Here is a 17,555-nt window from a genome sequence, read left to right as displayed (position 1 = left end):
ACAATAAGTTTTATGGATGGAAAGCAGGCGTTGCGTGGATGCTGGTGGTTTGTGAAGCGAAAAATACGTGTGAATGCTATATTAATTGTGTTGGTTTAGCTTCCATAGTTTGCATTTTAATGTTCTGTAATTGTCTGTTTTAAATTTTGTGATAGATTGTTAGTAGTGTGGGTATGAGATTGATCTCACTGCAGAACCGTATGAGTTGTTGAAGGATCTTGGGGTGTAAAGTGCTGTGGTGGGTCGTGTTATGCGATATGTGTCTTTGTTGTTACAATAGATGTTGCTGAAGTAATTCCTTAGTAACATTAAGTAGTGTTTCAGATTTTTTATGCTCTGGATTTTGTGCATCGCCATAAAAGATTCGGTTATTGGCTGTTGTATGTGAGACCTCCAAATCACTGTTGAAATAATTTTCCACTGCAATGTTTCTATTTTAGCTAGATGGCTGCTTGATATGTTTGCATAGATTGTTATGCCGTACATGAGTAGCGATTCGCAGATACTGTGATATATGAGTTTTCTTACGTTATATGGAATCATGTCTTATACATGGAAAAATTTTGCTGCAATGATGCGGACTTTAGTATGTAGGGTATTCTATATGTTTTGTTTATTTGTAGTGGCAGTCTATGTAATGACCAAGGTATTTTGCATGTGTTACGGGTGTGATTTCGGGATATTGGCAGCTATTTTTGTTGCTAATGAAGCGGTATGTGTGACAGTGAAGCGATAATTGAGTGAGGTGTATGATTCTCGGATTATGTATAATTAACATCTGTGTTTTAGCGCTATTCATTATAATAGAGTTTTGGTAGAAGTAAGTTGTGATTTCATTTAGGTCTTTTTGTGCTTTGGAACGAGTGTTGATGTCTTTGTGGATTACTAGTAGCGTGGGGTCGTCTGCGTATTGATATATTTTACTTCGTGTGGTCAAATTTGAATGTCGTTAATGTTCATGTTGAACAGAGTAGGTGACAATATAGCGCATAGTGGGACACCGTGTTTTATCTGTATATCCCGGCTGTAATATGTGCCTATTTTTGTTACCTGTGTTCTGTTTGAGAGATAGTTCCTGAACCAGGTATGCAGTGTTCCTCTTATTCCGAATGAGTATAGTTTGGTCAGTAGTGTGTCATGTTCAAGTGTATCAAAAGCTTTGATTAAGCCAGGAAGTATAAGGAAAACGTGCTTGTTTTATCGAGGGTTATGGTTATGGCGTTGGCGATGTCTTCTAATAAAGTGGTGGTGCTTTTTGTTTTCTGAAAGCTGTATTGCTTTGTGAGATAATGTTGTATCCTGTAAATAGTTCTGTGGTCTGGTGTGTGTTATTTTTTCAAGAATTTTTGAGATGACTGGTAGGTTAGCTATTGGTCAGTAGCTCTAAGTATCGTTTCTTTTAACATGTTGGTAAATTGATGTAATTAGCGCAGTATTTAGTTGTTGTGGAATAATGCCAGTGTCGAATATCGTGTTCACGGATATCAAAAGTATTGAATTTATTATTTCAAAGTGTGTTAAAAGGTCTCTTGAGTCTTATTTTGTCCATTCCTGAAGTGGTCTTTGGTTTTAGCTGTAAGAGCGCTTCCTTCAGTTCCTGTTTTGTTACGGGTGGAAAATACATATTTTGCTGTTGACTTTGTGTTGGTAATTTTTTGTTGATCGTTGGTAGATTATCTTTTTTGAGTTGTGTGATATTGTTTGTGAAGGCGTGGTTGAATGAGTCTACCAGTTCCTCTTGGTTTATATCGTGTCTGAACCTTTTTGCAATAATAAAATTTTGTACTGAAATTTTCTTTTTTCGAGTTACTAATTCGTTAAGTATAGCCCATGCTTGCATCATATTGTCATTATACTCCGTAAATTTTTGAAGGTTGTAGTGTCATTTTGTCCTACGAATTTTTGTTGTTGATTTTTTGTGTTTTTGTATAATGTTTTAAAGGAGTGTTACTGGGTGACTTTTTTAGTTTTTCCATAGCTTTTCTTTTATAGTAATACTATTTAGAATATCGCCATATATCCATTAGCTATTGTCTGTCTGTCTGTTTGTCGCCTCGTTTATGCAGGCTTTGTTGCTTTTTTGTATATTTCTGTGATCATTAGTTGGAAGTTTTCATATAAAGTTACAGGATCATTTATTTTAAGTAGGCAATTCCAGTCTGTAATTTTACAAGGTTGTCGACAATGCTCTTTAATTCGATCGAGGTTTGTCGAGTTTTGTAGTGTTGGGGGTGTGTGTGTGGGGGGGGGGGGGGTGACATAGTGAAACGAAGTTGAAACAAAGTAGTGATCGGCGACGTTCATTACTGATGATGTATATGTATGGATGGGAGGCCGTATGCTGATATGGTCAATGCATGATTGAGAGGTAAATTGTTGAATATTTCTTCTATTATTGAGGAGTTTATGATAGGGTTTATGTTGCAGTGGCGTAGCAAGAGCTTTTGCCGCCCGGGGCGGTCCCTAAGTTTGCCGCCCCTCTCAATACACACCAAAAATACTACAAAAAGTCAAAACGACGTATAGGGAAATAAATGAAAACACTATGTTTATTTTTGAAGTAAAACTTTTTAATTTCAACATTCTAAAATGTTATTTTTATTGCTTTTCTGTTAACAAAATCGCCGATGACATTGACGAAGTCTATTTCATAGTAATGTAGGTAATTCTTAATCAATTTTATTTAGAAAATCTTCTCTGACAATTAGCAACACTTACAGCAATGGTGAGAAAAATTCGCAATAGTATTACAATATTTTGAACTGAGTTCTCGAGACTGTATTTTAGAATTAATTGCAAAAGTTCAAAAAGGTTCAAAGTGCCCCCCCCCCCCACTAGCTACGCCTCTGTTATGTTGTACCGCCTTAGTATAACAGGGTATGTGTTAGTAGTTGAAGAAGCATGGTCAAAAGTATTTATATTAATGTCTCCTATTAGGATGAGCCGATGTGTTGTATGGGGGTTCCCTGCCGCTTAGCCATAATTCTAATTGATGCAGAAAGCTGAGTGGATTATTATCTAGGGGTGTGTATATTATGTGTATATTATGTTTATTGTGTATTTAATGCTATTTTTTTGTCGCTATTTGTGATTTTCAAAATTAGTGTTTCCGCATGTTCGAAATGAGTTTGTGTTTCGGCCACACTATTTTTCTTTGATAAATGCCACGATGCCACATCCTCTTTTGTTTCGTCTACATAAGTTGTATGTCTGGTAATTATTAATGTTGTATGCATATATTTCTGTGTCGTTTATGACAACTTTGGTCATTATTATTACCTCTATGTTCGTCGAAGTGTACTTGAGCAGTGTTGTCAATGTAAGCCATTGTTTCTTTATACAGCACTTCTTATGTTTGTGTGCATGATAGTGAAGTCCGTATTGGTGGAAATGTTGTCTGTCCATTTCTTCAAAGAGTCAAAGACTTTGAAGTTTATATTTTCTAACTGGATACGTTCGCCTAGATTCTAGATCTCCATGATATGGTTTTTAAAGTAATTTTCAGCCTTTTTCTTAAGGATGTGGAGAGTTAATGTATCATATGGTAGGCTATATAAGTCGGATTCGCTTGTAATTATATAAACTCGAGTGCTTTCATTCTGTCTCATAAATATCTGTAAATCTTTAGTCCATGGGAACTTGTAGTTTTTCTCTGTTTTTGTTTTCCTTGGCTGGTATAAAAGATTTTTAAAGTATGGAAGCCAGTGTTCAGATATATAGATTGGTGTTGGAAGTTTCTTGTCAGGATCAATGTTGTCGGCCATGTTTTATTGCTTGATGCAAGAATATGGTCTCACAGACTTCTGCTTGTAAAACGAACGATGATTGGTGGCGGTCTCTCTTTATTTTTTTGTGGGTCTCCATTAACAGAGGCGATGTCTGTGGTTGTGACTGGATTGCTAATTTTGGTGCCGATCACTTGCACTATGAGTTTTATGTTTAAATCTTCTGTCTTTTCTTTTGGATTTCCTCTATTTGAAGTTATTTTTGGTGAGAACTGGGTAGACAAACAAGCTATACTCTGCAAGGAGCAGAATGGGGTTACTAAAGGAAGGTCTTGTTTTAGTTGCTCATATTTTATAACAATGTTATGGCCGAGTTGAATAAAGGGAATGTATACAGTATGATAATGTTCGATTTTGGTAAGGCATTTGATAGGATACTAGACTAAAAGTTTTGCAAAAATTGGAGAATATGGAATTGGAATATAAATTCTTGACTTGGATCAGTGGATGGTTGACAGACAGATATCAAAAAGTGGTGTATTTTGGGTGCGAACTTATCACGTTCAATGAGACCATTGTTGTATCCCAGAGTACCGTCCTGTTGTTATTCAGTTGGACCATTGTTGTTTAATGTATACATTAATGACATTAAGACGGGTCTAACAGGAGATATGCAATTGTGTACCAGTGATGCGGAGAGAGGCAGGGCAATCAGGGATGCTACTGATACCCAGCACTGACAAAATAATTTGCATAGGCTGGAAATGTATGCTAAAGAAAAGGACTCTCAGTTTAATTTTAGTAAATGTAAAGTTATTCACTTTGGTATGATGTGATTTCCAGCAGCATATTATATTACCAGGGTTGTATTAAAAGAAACTGGTACAACTAGAGATCTTGGCATAATGGTGGATAGGAATTTTTAGTTCAAAGGTCACATAGCAAATGTTTCAAATACAAATGGGAGGATAATTGCGAAGGTGAAGCGAACGTTGGATGGAAGAATAAGGAAGTCATTTTGCCTCTTCGTAAGGCCTTGATACCACCTGTATTATTGTGCGCGGATTTGGTCTCCGGAGATAAAGAAATAAAGATGGACATGATGAAGAACAGATACAAAGATTAAATGTGGATTATGGGATTTAGATAATGAGTACAGATTTTGAGAGTATGTGGATTACAGATCTGAAAGAGGATATGATATGATCGACCTTTTACGCATAAAGGATTTCTTTTTCTTTATACGTAAAAGTTCGTTTCGGCAATGCCCTGTAATTATCATCGGAGTTGTTTTTGCAAGCTTTGCGATTTGTTCCTTGAACTTCAACTTCCTGTTTACAAATACTCCAAAATCCGTTACTTGATTAGTTTTTTCTAGCATAATCCCGGTAATATAATACAACATTGAATATCTCATTATCTAATCATACCAAAGTGCATGAGTTTACATTTACTAACATTGAACTAGTGGCCATTTTTACTGCCCATAATTCCAGCCTATTCAAATCATTCTGCAATTGCCGTATATTAACTGAATAAGAACATAAATCAGGTTATCTTATAAGCTGCATAATGTCATAATAAACACACCACAACGTCCCCCCCTTATCGAAACCTGTTTCCCATCTTATCAAACCATTACTAAACAATTCAAAATTTATTATTAAAACGCCGATGAATTGTTCAAACACGTAAAATAAACTATCATGTCACTCGACAATATTTTCTCCTCTTTTGATGTGTCTTCCTTACATACCAATATCGAGGTATCCTAAGCGTGGATATTGTCCACACACTGCTTATAAATGATCACGACCTATCAAAACCTTCCAAAATATCTCTTTCTGCTATCCTTTCTCGGGTTCAGGTTAGTATCTGAGCTAATCTCTTTAAATATAATGACCATATTTACGAACAGAGTTTTTCATCATCCCATGGACCAAGACCTTAGCAATCTGTGCTTTTCCTTGCTCAGATGGAAACATAATTCATTACACCATCGCTTCCCATTTGGCATTTCTTATAATGGTAGATACATCGATGATGTCCTATATATCACTAACAGTAATGCTATATAAAAAACAATTGTTTCTTTAAACACTTTGGTCACAGACTCAAATTCTCCCACGAATTTGAAGAAGATAAATTCATAAACTTCTGAAATTTAGTTATACACAAACTTAGCAAATATTGCAAGCTGCTTATATTTCTCTTCCTCTCATCCCTATTGTATCAAAATATTAGTTATTTTGGCATAGTTCATCAACGCTTTCAAATACTCTTCCTCAGTTGGTACTCTAAACCAAGAAATCACATACCAAACGACATCTATTCTCGTCAATATCCCCAACAATTAACAGACTATACCAGAGTTTCCCAAATGGTGGGTCACGAAAGCTTAAAGCCGGATCGCCTAAAAAAACTTTCGAAAACCAAAGTGTTTCGTTTTTGGGTTTTCTTTTTTTCACGAAAGCCTAAAATACAAGTAAATAGCGTTTAATCGGGACTAATAAATAAATAATTTAATTAATAGAGACGAAAAATGCGCTCCGTCCGCGTCCGCGTCGCTATTTCACAGTCTCTTTGTTAGCGGTAAAGAAGCTCAACTAACGTCGAGGGTGCAGGGCGACAACCACGCCACCAGCCGAATCGTTTGGTGGTCTCGCGTTTCTTTAACTCGCCCACTACGTACTCGCTCTGCTTGTTCAATTTGAGTTAAGCATCGAGAGAGAGTATTTTTTTTTGTATTTACTGATTACGTGTACCTTGCCCGGTGGGTTCGGTGAACAACCTAATTATTATAATTGTTTCTAAATAATTTATTTCGTTCTTTCTTCATCTCACTTGCCATTGCCCATTTAACGATGGATAAATGGGTAATAAAACAACAAACAAACAATGTGCCGGTTACAAACTTTTCGATTAGCACCAATGTACAATCGAGTGACGTGCACGAGTTCTGAGAACAGCACTAACAAACGGCCTGACGATGTGTTGTCTACCACTCTTACAAAAAAGAAGATGTACTGACCCGACAGTATTCTGAGGATTACATACAATTCGGTTTCATCAAGGGTGCTGATGGCAAACCATTATGTGTTATTTGTTGTGCGGCACTTTCAAAGGAGTCCATGAGACTTTCAAAGTTGAAGCGACATTTGGAATTGAAACATCCGAACTACAGTAATAAGCCAATAGATTTCTTTATAAATAAAACGAGAGAACTAATATCTACCAAGAAGACTATGTCTTCGAATTTTTCTCAGGGAGCTTAGTCTGAAAACTTTGTAATGGCTTCTTATGAGATATCAAAATTAATTGCTTAAATTGGTTATCCTCACACAGCTGCCGAGAAATTAATAGATCCAGCAATGAAAATGTTAGCATCTCGAATATGCGAAAAAAAAAACAAGAGAGCCAAGTAAATATATTGACGCTGTCAAATAACACAGTGAAGCGTAGAATCATGGAGGTGGCAGATAATATCTAAGAAACTGTCGTAGGTCACTTAAACGAGTGCAATTTTTTCCTTGCAAGTCGATGAAAGTACAGACATATCGGACAATACCAATTTTTGTGAGATATGATTAAGATAATACAATTCACACAGAATTTCCTTTTTGTAAACCTCTGACAACAGCTGAAGAAATTTTTTGCAAATTACATCAATGAAAAGGGCATTGAATGGAAGAAATGTGTGGGACTGAGTAGCGATGGAGCCCCCCAAGGTCAGGCTCACGTACTGGACTTTTTCCAAAGATCAAAGCCGTAGCATCAGATGTGTATGGGTACACTGTAGCAATCACAGAGAAGCACTGGCCGTCAAAAGAATGCCATTGCTTTTAAATGCAACTATGCGAGAGTGTGTACAATTTATAAAGTCTATAAAATCTCGTCCATTGAATTCAAAAATATTCTCTGCGTTGTGCAAAGAAATGGGGAGTGAACTTGAACATCTTTACACTGCGAGGTGCGATGGCTCAAGAGGGAATGTTTTAAGAAGATTTATTGAAATGAAGGATGAAGTTTTAATGTTCTTAGACCAACATCCCCCCCCACCGGCTAAGGATGTAATATTTGAATTCAAAGACAGTTTTCATGATGTCAGTTGATTAATCAAGGTTGCCTACCTTTGTGTCAGTTTTGATTTTTTGAATAATTTAAATCTGACATTACAAGGTAGCAAGGTAACTGCATTTAAAGTGCAAGAGAAGGTGGAAGCTGCAACAAAAGAACTCAATTTGTGGTCCAGTAGTGTGGAATCAGGGAATTACAAATCTTTTACAAAGCTAACAGAATTACAAAAAGAGTATAATATGAATTCCATGCCGGATGAGATTTCAACTGTTATCAAGGAACATATGCCAGGACTGCAGGATAGTCTCAAGGAATATTTCCCCCACAATCAACAACAACAAAGCATGAATAAGGAAACCTTTTACAGTGAACGCAGAATCTGAGACAGATTTGCTGGATTCAGATATTGAATCTATAATTGAAGTGTCGTATGATACAGCACTCAAAGACGTCTTCAACACACTACCACTCACGGATTTTTGGATGTCTTACCGTCAGGAGTACCCAGTTTTAGCAGAAAAAGCGATGAAATTTCTAATGCCTTTTGTCACAACCTGTAAGTGTGAAATAGGCTTTTCAACACTAGTTTTTCTAAAAAAAATAAATGTTGAAACCGATTGGAAGTCGAACCGAATTTACGAGTAAAGTTATCATCTTTTCCTCCAAACCTGAAGTTTCTAGTTAACAAACAACAGCACCACACTTCTCATGAATAAATTACTTGGCTTTTTTAATTTCTTTATATTTTTGTAAGAGTAAATGCTTCTTTATTATAATAATAATAAATGAATCTATTTTAATTTAACTATTGACCATAAAAATTTTAGTGGACCACGAAGATGAAGTATTAAACTAACCGGGCCAGGGAAAAAAAAAGTTTGGGAAACCTTGCTCTAGACAATTTACGAATCCGGAAATCATGTGCTGCCCTCCCAAAGCAACTAAACTAAATCTTGCACCATTCTAAAATCCACAATTCGTATATTCACGATATCTACAAAACAATCAGCCACATCAACATTCTAATTACAAACTTGTCTTCACCAAAGGTAACAACTACAAAATTTACTAAAATACAAAACCACAATATCGCATGCCGATGAACTAGTATGTCGTAATGTCGTTTACAAGTTTCACTACCAATCAGGGTGCATTACCTCGTACCTTCGATTCAGCATTAGTTATTTAAAGTCTCTCGTGAACTTTACTGTGATTGCTATATTCGCATACCCTAATATTTACAACCCAAAACTAAATTTCAAACAAAAGCACACTAATTATATCAATAAAAAAATCCCACTACTGAAATATCATTTCGATAGTGGGATTTTTACACTCCAAACAAACCCCTGAAAAGTTAACATCATTGATTTCCAAGAAAACGAAACCTAATTACGTTGCTTCGAATCTATGGCGACTGATCATGGTACCCTAATCACAGAAAGACCCTATATTCATCTCATTCCCTTGGCAATTAAGGAAAACACACTTTTTTTTATCAGTGGTTCTAGGAAGTACTTAAACGCCTACGACCTTCCAATTTATTAATTGGAAGGTCGTAGGCGTTTTATTAACTGTAATTTCGTGGCTTTCATAACGATAATCGGTAAGTAAATTATAAGAATGAACGGTTACGTCCAAAATATTAAAAAAATAAATAAAACAAAATTAGCTAACGCCTTTTTATTCCCGTATAGGGAGTAGGTAGGCAAGGCCATTTTAGCCCTATCTAACTTTTTTGAAGACTGAGTGGGCAGTTCAATCTACACTGGTAGCCAATCAGAAATAACTGGCCCAAGGGTATCACTAATTAAGCACCAATCAGTGAAGAGGCAGCTCAATAAATGCTGCCGTCTCTTGGTCCCTAACCCTAACACAATATATTTAATGTCTGAAAATAGTGTGAGTTCTAGGGTCGATTATCATGAGTGTACAGGACGAAAAACCCGAGTTTCCGGGATAAAAAACCCGCTTGACCGTGCCAGAGATCAAATAACTCGGAAACCGGTCGAAAAAAGGCTTAGAAAAATTTCCTCTAGTCGCTGACTAGATTCGAAACGAAGTCTTCCTTCTTTCGGTCAAACGTCACATTCAATGGCTCTAAAAAGACATAATATTACAAATAAAGTCTGTGTGGCCAAGTGGAAGTAACGCTTGCATCCTCTGCGCTCGCCTGAAGATGGACTAATAGTTCAAGTCTAGTCGCCGACTGCAGGAACTTTTTCTAAGTCTTTCTTCTACTGGTTCCCGACTTAGTCGAGCTCTAGCAGGGCCATGGGTTTTTTCTCCCAGAACTTCGGGTTTTTGTTCCCGTAACCTTAAGAAAATCGACCGTAGAACCCACATTATTTCATACAGTAATACATCGTGTTAGGATAAGGTACCACGCAAGGGCGGCACTTGTTTGCCTTTCTCTTCATCCACCTATAATTGGTGATAGATATGGCCCACTATCTCTGATTTGCTATCAGTGCAGATTGAACTGTGCACTCAGTCTCCAAAAGCTAGATAGGGTTAAAAGGCCTCGCCTAATCCGTATAAGGGAATAAAAGGCGTTGGCTTATTATTTTATTACAAATAATAAAGAAGCATAACGTTTTACGACTGTCTTTCTAAATGCACAAATCTTAATGAGAAATATGCACTTGCATCGAACATCAGTTGTCAATGTTTGATATAAAGTTATTTCAGAGAGAGAGAGAGAGAGAGAGAGAGAGAGAAAGAGAAAGAGAGAGACTTAAAGTAGCTCGATTTTAATCTGTTCCAATATTTATTAGAGTTGCAATGGATGTTGAGAATTTACATAGGCGAAAGTGAATTTTTAGCAATCACTGCAAAGGATTAGGATACTAAATGCTGCTTCACTTATAGACTATATATACAGGGTGTTCGGGATAAATTTGACAGTTTCGTAAGGAAAAAGAAAATCTTCTTTGTATCTATTAAATTTAATGAATTGACAAAAAAACATTACAGGCAGAGTTAATTACAATACTATCAACAAGATTTACTCAAAATAACCACCATTAGCATCGATCACAGCTTCAATTCTGCTTCGGAACCTCGAACAAGCTGATGCTACAGTCTCCCTGGGAAGGGCCGCAAAAACTGTTTTAATTTTATCCATTAACTGGGCTTTTGTATTACTGGAAGTGCGATTGGTGTCTTTTTCAACTGCGCCCCATACAAAATAATCCATGGGGTTAAGGTCTGGGGAGTTTGGAAGCCAAACATTTGGACTGGTGAAGTCGTAGAAATTTTCAGACAACCATTTTTGACTTTTCCCAGAGGTGTGGCAAGGGGCCGAATCCTGCTGCCATACATACGGCCTACCATTGGCTACCCTTGTTATCCAGGGCTTGACTACAGTTAGCAACTCCACGAACAAAGCCGGAATTCCAATGCCAGGGTTCTTCAACACCTGTTCCTACAGATTTGCGAGGAATTCTGCTGTACGAACGCAATCAGATCGTCTGCTAGGGATCTTTCTTCTTGCTACATCCTCGTAGTCACCATTGCAAGTCTCTAGTTCATGCCTGATTGTTTTTACTGTATTCAGGGAGCATTGGGCAGCAGTCGTAATATCCTTATTTTGATGGCGGGCACGAATCATCATGATACAAGTTATTCTCTTCCATGATTCAGGTGGGTTCCAGCTATCCATCCTTTCTGACATCTTGTATATGAATGAAGAAGGGTCCAAACTTTTAAATGAAGAGAAGTGTGTGTTAATACATGTAACTTACGGAAAAATATAATTAATTATAAATATGTCAAATTTATCCCGAACACCCTGTATATATATATATATATATATATATATATATATATATATATATATATATATATATATATATATATATATATATATATATATATATATATATATATATATATATATATAGTCTATGACAAGATATATTTAACAAGATACTACTAGTTTACTAGTTTCGTTACATGAACATCCTCAGGTATCATAATCAAAGAAGTATATAAAAAATTACAGAGACTTAAAATTGTACTAACAGAACGAGTATAAAAAACAGTAGCGTGTTTGGAAAAAATGCAAGTATGAGTTCCAAACAAACGAATACTACGCGCTGTCGCGAGTGCGCCAGTACTGAACAGAAGCAACGTGTGCGTCAGAGAGATTGTAACTCAGGCTGTTGTTGATATGAGAGGAATCTAGAGAAATTTCCCTAGATTCAACAATCTTTCTTTCGAGTTCATCGTAGCACACATGGATGTTAGCAGTTTGAGTCCAGTTTACAATGTGCTGGCGGCCTTCGTCTGAGTTAGCTGAAAAGAGAACGTGGCTAGAGAGAGCGCTAGCTCTAGTCCTGTTAATAGAGATATCTCTACGGTGTTCATCCAAACGTAGAATGATGGATTTAGCAGTCTGTCCATAGTATGGCTTTCCGCAATCACACAAAATCTTGTATACTCCTGGAAACTGAGTAGGAAGATGTTTCTGTTTATGTTTGCAAAGTAATGAACGAAGTTTTGGAAGGGTAGTGAAGCACGTTTTGAAGTTGAATTTCTTGAGAATCTTGCCAGTTTTGGTGAAAGAGAGCTGATGTAAGGCAAGGAGATGAAGGCTCTTGGGGAAGAAGGATCTTCAGAAGTAGTTGAGTGTCTGGGAGAAAGAAATTTGTCAATTTTCTTTGGAGAGAAACCATTGTTAATAAACGTTTTTTTAAGAAAACGGAGTTCATTTTCAATTTCTGTTTCTTCTGTAAGTAATGATTTGGCTCGGTGGGCTAAAATGGAAATAATACCACATTTTTGTGGGGGATAATGATGGGAGGAAGCATGAAGGTATCTGTCAGTATGAGTAGGCTTTCTAAAAATTGAGATTTTAATGCTCTCAGCACATCTGGTAAGTTTGAGGTCTAAAAAGGGAAGGCAGTCATCTGATTCCAGTTCGAGGGTGAAAGAGATTTTTTCATGGCACTTGTTTAGGTGGTCTAAAAATAAATAGAGGTTATTGACGCCGTCTTCCCAGATGAAGAAAATATCATCAATATAGCGATACCAGACTTTTGGTTTAAAGTGAAAGGAGTTAATAGCTTTTCCTTCAAATTCGTTGAGAAATATATCCGCAAGAATCGGAGAGAGTGGGCTGCCCATAGCCAGACCTGAGTTTTGTAAGTAGATCTTGTTATCATATTTGAAGTATCCTGACTTTATGCAATGGGAGAGAAGAGCAAAGAGTTTTTTTGATAATTTGTTCTTGAGAAGATCGAGGACTTCTTGAGCAGGAACATTTGTAAAGAGAGAAACAATATCAAAACTGGCCATTAAATCTGTTTTTTTAAGTTTGATGTCCTTGATTTTAGAAACAAAATCTGCAGAGTTTTTAATATGTGAAGAAGAAATTCCAGAAAGATTTCTTAGAAAACTCGCTAGAAATTTGGAGAGATTATAAGTGGGAGAGTGTATGCCCTCAACTATAGGTCTGAGTGGGCAGTTATTTTTGTGAATCTTGGCGAGACCATACAGTCGAGGTATCAAGGGATGAAGTGACCGAAGAGAAAGCCGAATGTTTCTTTGTAACTTTAAGCTGGTTTTTAATACATTATTAGTTCTATTGTGTAGTTCCATCGTAGGGTCATTAGCAATTTCTGAGTAGGTATCACTATTTAAAAGTTCCAAGATTTTATTATGATAATCAGACTTGTTTAAGATGACAGTTGCATTCCCTTTGTCTGCCGGAATAATAACTATGTTACTATTATCTTTTAAGGACTTGATAGCTTTCCTTTCAGAGTAAGAAATGTTGTCAGGTGGAGGTCTAGCTTTATTTATACAGAAAATTGCTTCCATACGGAGGAGGTTAGCGTCTTTGTTTGGTAATAAGGAAGCTGCCTTTTCTATCTTTGTTAAGAGATGTTCTCTAGGGATGGATGTAGGAGCAGTGACAAAGTTGAGACCTTTAGCAAGTATGCTTTCTTCTGCCAAAGATAATTGATGGGAAGACTTATTGATGACAACTTTTTTCAGATAGGTAGAGTCAAAATGAGAAGTTTTGCTATCCTGATTATATTTAAGAGAATCATATTTTCTAATGAGTTTTATTTTATTTAAATTCTGTATTTTAGAAGCTTTAAGAGTGCTAATTTCTTTTAAATGGACAGACTGCTAAATCCATCCTTCTACGTTTGGATGAACACCGTAGAGATATCTCCTGTAACAGGACTAGAGCTAGCGCTCTCTCTAGCCACGTTCTCTTTTCAGCTAACTCAGACGAAGGCCGCCAGCACATTGTAAACTGGACTCAAACAGCTAACATCCATGTGTGCTACGATGAACTCGAAAGAAAGATTGTTCAATCTAGGGAAATTTCTCTAGATTCCTCTCATATAAACAACAGCCTGAGTTACAATCTCTCTGACGCACACGTTGCTTCTGTTCAGTACTGGCACACTCGCGACAGCGCGTAGTATTCGTTTGTTTGGAACTCATACTTGCATTTTTTCCAAACACGCTACTGTTTTTTATACTTGTTCTGTTAGTACAATTTTAAGTCTCTGAAATTTTTTATATACTTCTTTGATTATGATACCTGAGGATGTTCATGTAACGAAACTAGTAAACTAGTAGTATCTTGTTAAATATATCTTGTCATCTTTTCTCTCGGTAATAGTCATTAAACCTTTTTTTATAATATTCCAACCGAGTAAAAATGAATTTTGAAAAAAAAAAAAAAAAATATATATATATATATATATATATATGATTAGTACTATTAACTCGGGGTTGGGATATGTTCATTTTTCTAAATTAACTGACTTAAAACCAGAGAATTATAACACAATGACATTTATTTGAAAAAAAAAAAAAAATGCAACATGTTTCGTCAAGAGTGACTTCATCAGGCAATAAGAACATAGAAAGATATTAAAAGACACGAAATTAACATTGACACAATCTAAAGCTATACAATTATAAAGCCATAATATTCGACTGTAAATTACAGTTATTATGAGCTTGAACTACAGTCCGAGTTAAAGTTCTATTGTTGTACACCTGTGCGTGTGTGGAATCATGCGATCTCCAGTATCTAATAGTAGAGTTGAAAGAGTCAGCCAAATTATAGCTAAGATTGTTATTCATGTGAAAAGGGTCCAAGGTGATTTCTTTTGACTCGACAATGCGGCGCTCTACTTCATCATGGGAGATGTGCAGGTTTGAAGTTGATGGCCAGTTTATTTCATGTTGGTGGCTTTCGTTGTTCGTGTTTATTGAAAACAGGACATGGCTTGACAGAGCAGTTGCTCTGGTTCTCTTATAAGCAATCTCACGCTGGTGCTCTTCGAGACGTAGTAAGATAGATTTCTCTGTCTGCCCATAGTAAGGCTTTCCGCATTCACAAGTGACCTTGTATACACCTGGGAATTGTAGAAGGTTGTGAGGTTGTTTATAGTTGTTGAAGCATGATCTTATTTTTGGCATAGTCGAGAAGCACGTTTTTATGTTAAACTTCTTTAGAATTCTACTCAGCTTTTTGGATAGTGTGCTGATATATGGCAAGACGATATGACCTTTGGAGTCGTCCTGTGTCTCTACGTTGCTACGTTGACGGTGGGATAATTGGTTGTTAATATTTTTTAGAGAGTAGCCATTGTTTTTAAAGGTCCATTTAAGATGTTGTAGTTCCTTTTTCAGTTCTTCTTCATCTGAGAGTACAGATCTTGCACGATTCGCTAGAGTTGATATAATACCCAACTTTTGCGCTGGATGGTGATGGGATGACGCATGCAAATATCTGTCTGTATGAGTTGGCTTTCGAAATATAGAGACTTTAATTGATTCAGGCGTCTTAGTGAGTTTAACATCTAGGAAACAGATGGAACTATTTTCTTCAATCTCCATAGTCAATTTTATATCTTGATGGCGGTTGTTTAAGTGGTCGAGAAACTTGTGAAGATTTTCAGTACCATGCTCCCATATGAGGAATATATCATCCACGTATCTAAGCCATATTTTCGGTTTTAAAGTAAAAGAGGAGATTGCTTTTTGTTCAAATTCCTCGAAAAAAATGTTGGCTAACACAGGAGAGAGGGGGCTTCCCATAGCTAATCCTTTGGCCTGTTTGTATAGTTTACCTTAGAATTCAATTACCTTCGAATTCAGCACACTATCCAAAAAGCTGAGTAGAATTCTAAAGAAGTTTAACATAAAAACGTGCTTCTCGACTATGCCAAAAATAAGATCATGCTTCAACAACTATAAACAACCTCACAACCTTCTACAATTCCCAGGTGTATACAAGGTCACTTGTGAATGCGGAAAGCCTTACTATGGGCAGACAGAGAAATCTATCTTACTACGTCTCGAAGAGCACCAGCGTGAGATTGCTTATAAGAGAACCAGAGCAACTGCTCTGTCAAGCCATGTCCTGTTTTCAATAAACACGAACAACGAAAGCCACCAACATGAAATAAACTGGCCATCAACTTCAAACCTGCACATCTCCCATGATGAAGTAGAGCGCCGCATTGTCGAGTCAAAAGAAATCACCTTGGACCCTTTTCACATGAATAACAATCTTAGCTATAATTTGGCTGACTCTTTCAACTCTACTATTAGATACTGGAGATCGCGTGATTCCACACACGCACAGGTGTACAACAATAGAACTTTAACTCGGACTGTAGTTCAAGCTCATAATAACTGTAATTTACAGTCGAATATTATGGCTTTATAATTGTATAGCTTTAGATTGTGTCAATGTTAATTTCGTGTCTTTTAATATCTTTCTATGTTCTTATTGCCTGATGAAGTCATTCTTGACGAAACATGTTTCATTTTTTTTTTTTTCAAATAAATGTCATTGTGTTATAATTCTCGGGTTTTAAGTCAGTTAATTTAGAAAAATCAATATATATATATATATATATATATATATATATGCTATGAATTTTTAACTAAAATTTAAAAAAATAATCAAACTCAGTAACGCCTTTTATTCCCCTATTGGGAGTAGACGAGGCTGTTTTAGCCCTATCTAACTTTTGGACACCGAAGGTGGGGGGGGGGAATAGTTCAATCTCCACCTGTAGCTAATCACAAATATCACTATTTATATCTTGCATACGGTGAAGAGAGACGGTTGAGAAGTGTACGTAGTACGAGTACCTAATCCTAACACTATGTTTATTGTCTGAAAATAGTGTGGTTTTACAGTAGATTTTCTTGAGTTTATGGGACGAAATACCCAAGTTTCTGAGAGACAAAACCAGCTTGCTCATGCCAGAGATCGACTAACTCGGGAACCGGTCGCAAAAAAAAATGGCTAAAGAGGCTCCTAACTAAAATTTATCAATTAATAAATTTCTACATTATTTTTAATGTGTGGCTGAGGAAAGATCTTCCAAAATATCTTTCTACCTCATTCAGAATATTTGTGTTACTACCAAAAATGAAGAGATAAAATCTTCAAAAAAACCTCTTCTTTACTCCATCCATTTAAACCTGATTTTACAGGGTGTTCGGGATAAATTTGACATATTTATAATTAATTATATTTTTCCGTAAGTTACATGTATTAACACACACTTCTCTTCATTTAAAAGTTTGGACCCTTCTTCATTCATATACAAGATGTCAGAAAGGATGGATAGCTGGAACCCACCTGAATCATGGAAGAGAATAACTTGTATCATGATGATTCGTGCCCGCCATCAAAATAAGGATATTACGACTGCTGCCCAATGCTCCCTGAATACAGTAAAAACAATCAGGCATGAA

Source organism: Typopeltis vanoorti, chromosome 4 (assembly GCF_054136105.1).
Source record: "Typopeltis vanoorti isolate ZY-2024b chromosome 4, IOZ_Tvanoo_1.0, whole genome shotgun sequence".
Lineage (NCBI taxonomy): Eukaryota > Metazoa > Arthropoda > Arachnida > Uropygi > Thelyphonidae > Typopeltis > Typopeltis vanoorti.
This window is presented reverse-complemented; position numbering follows the sequence as displayed.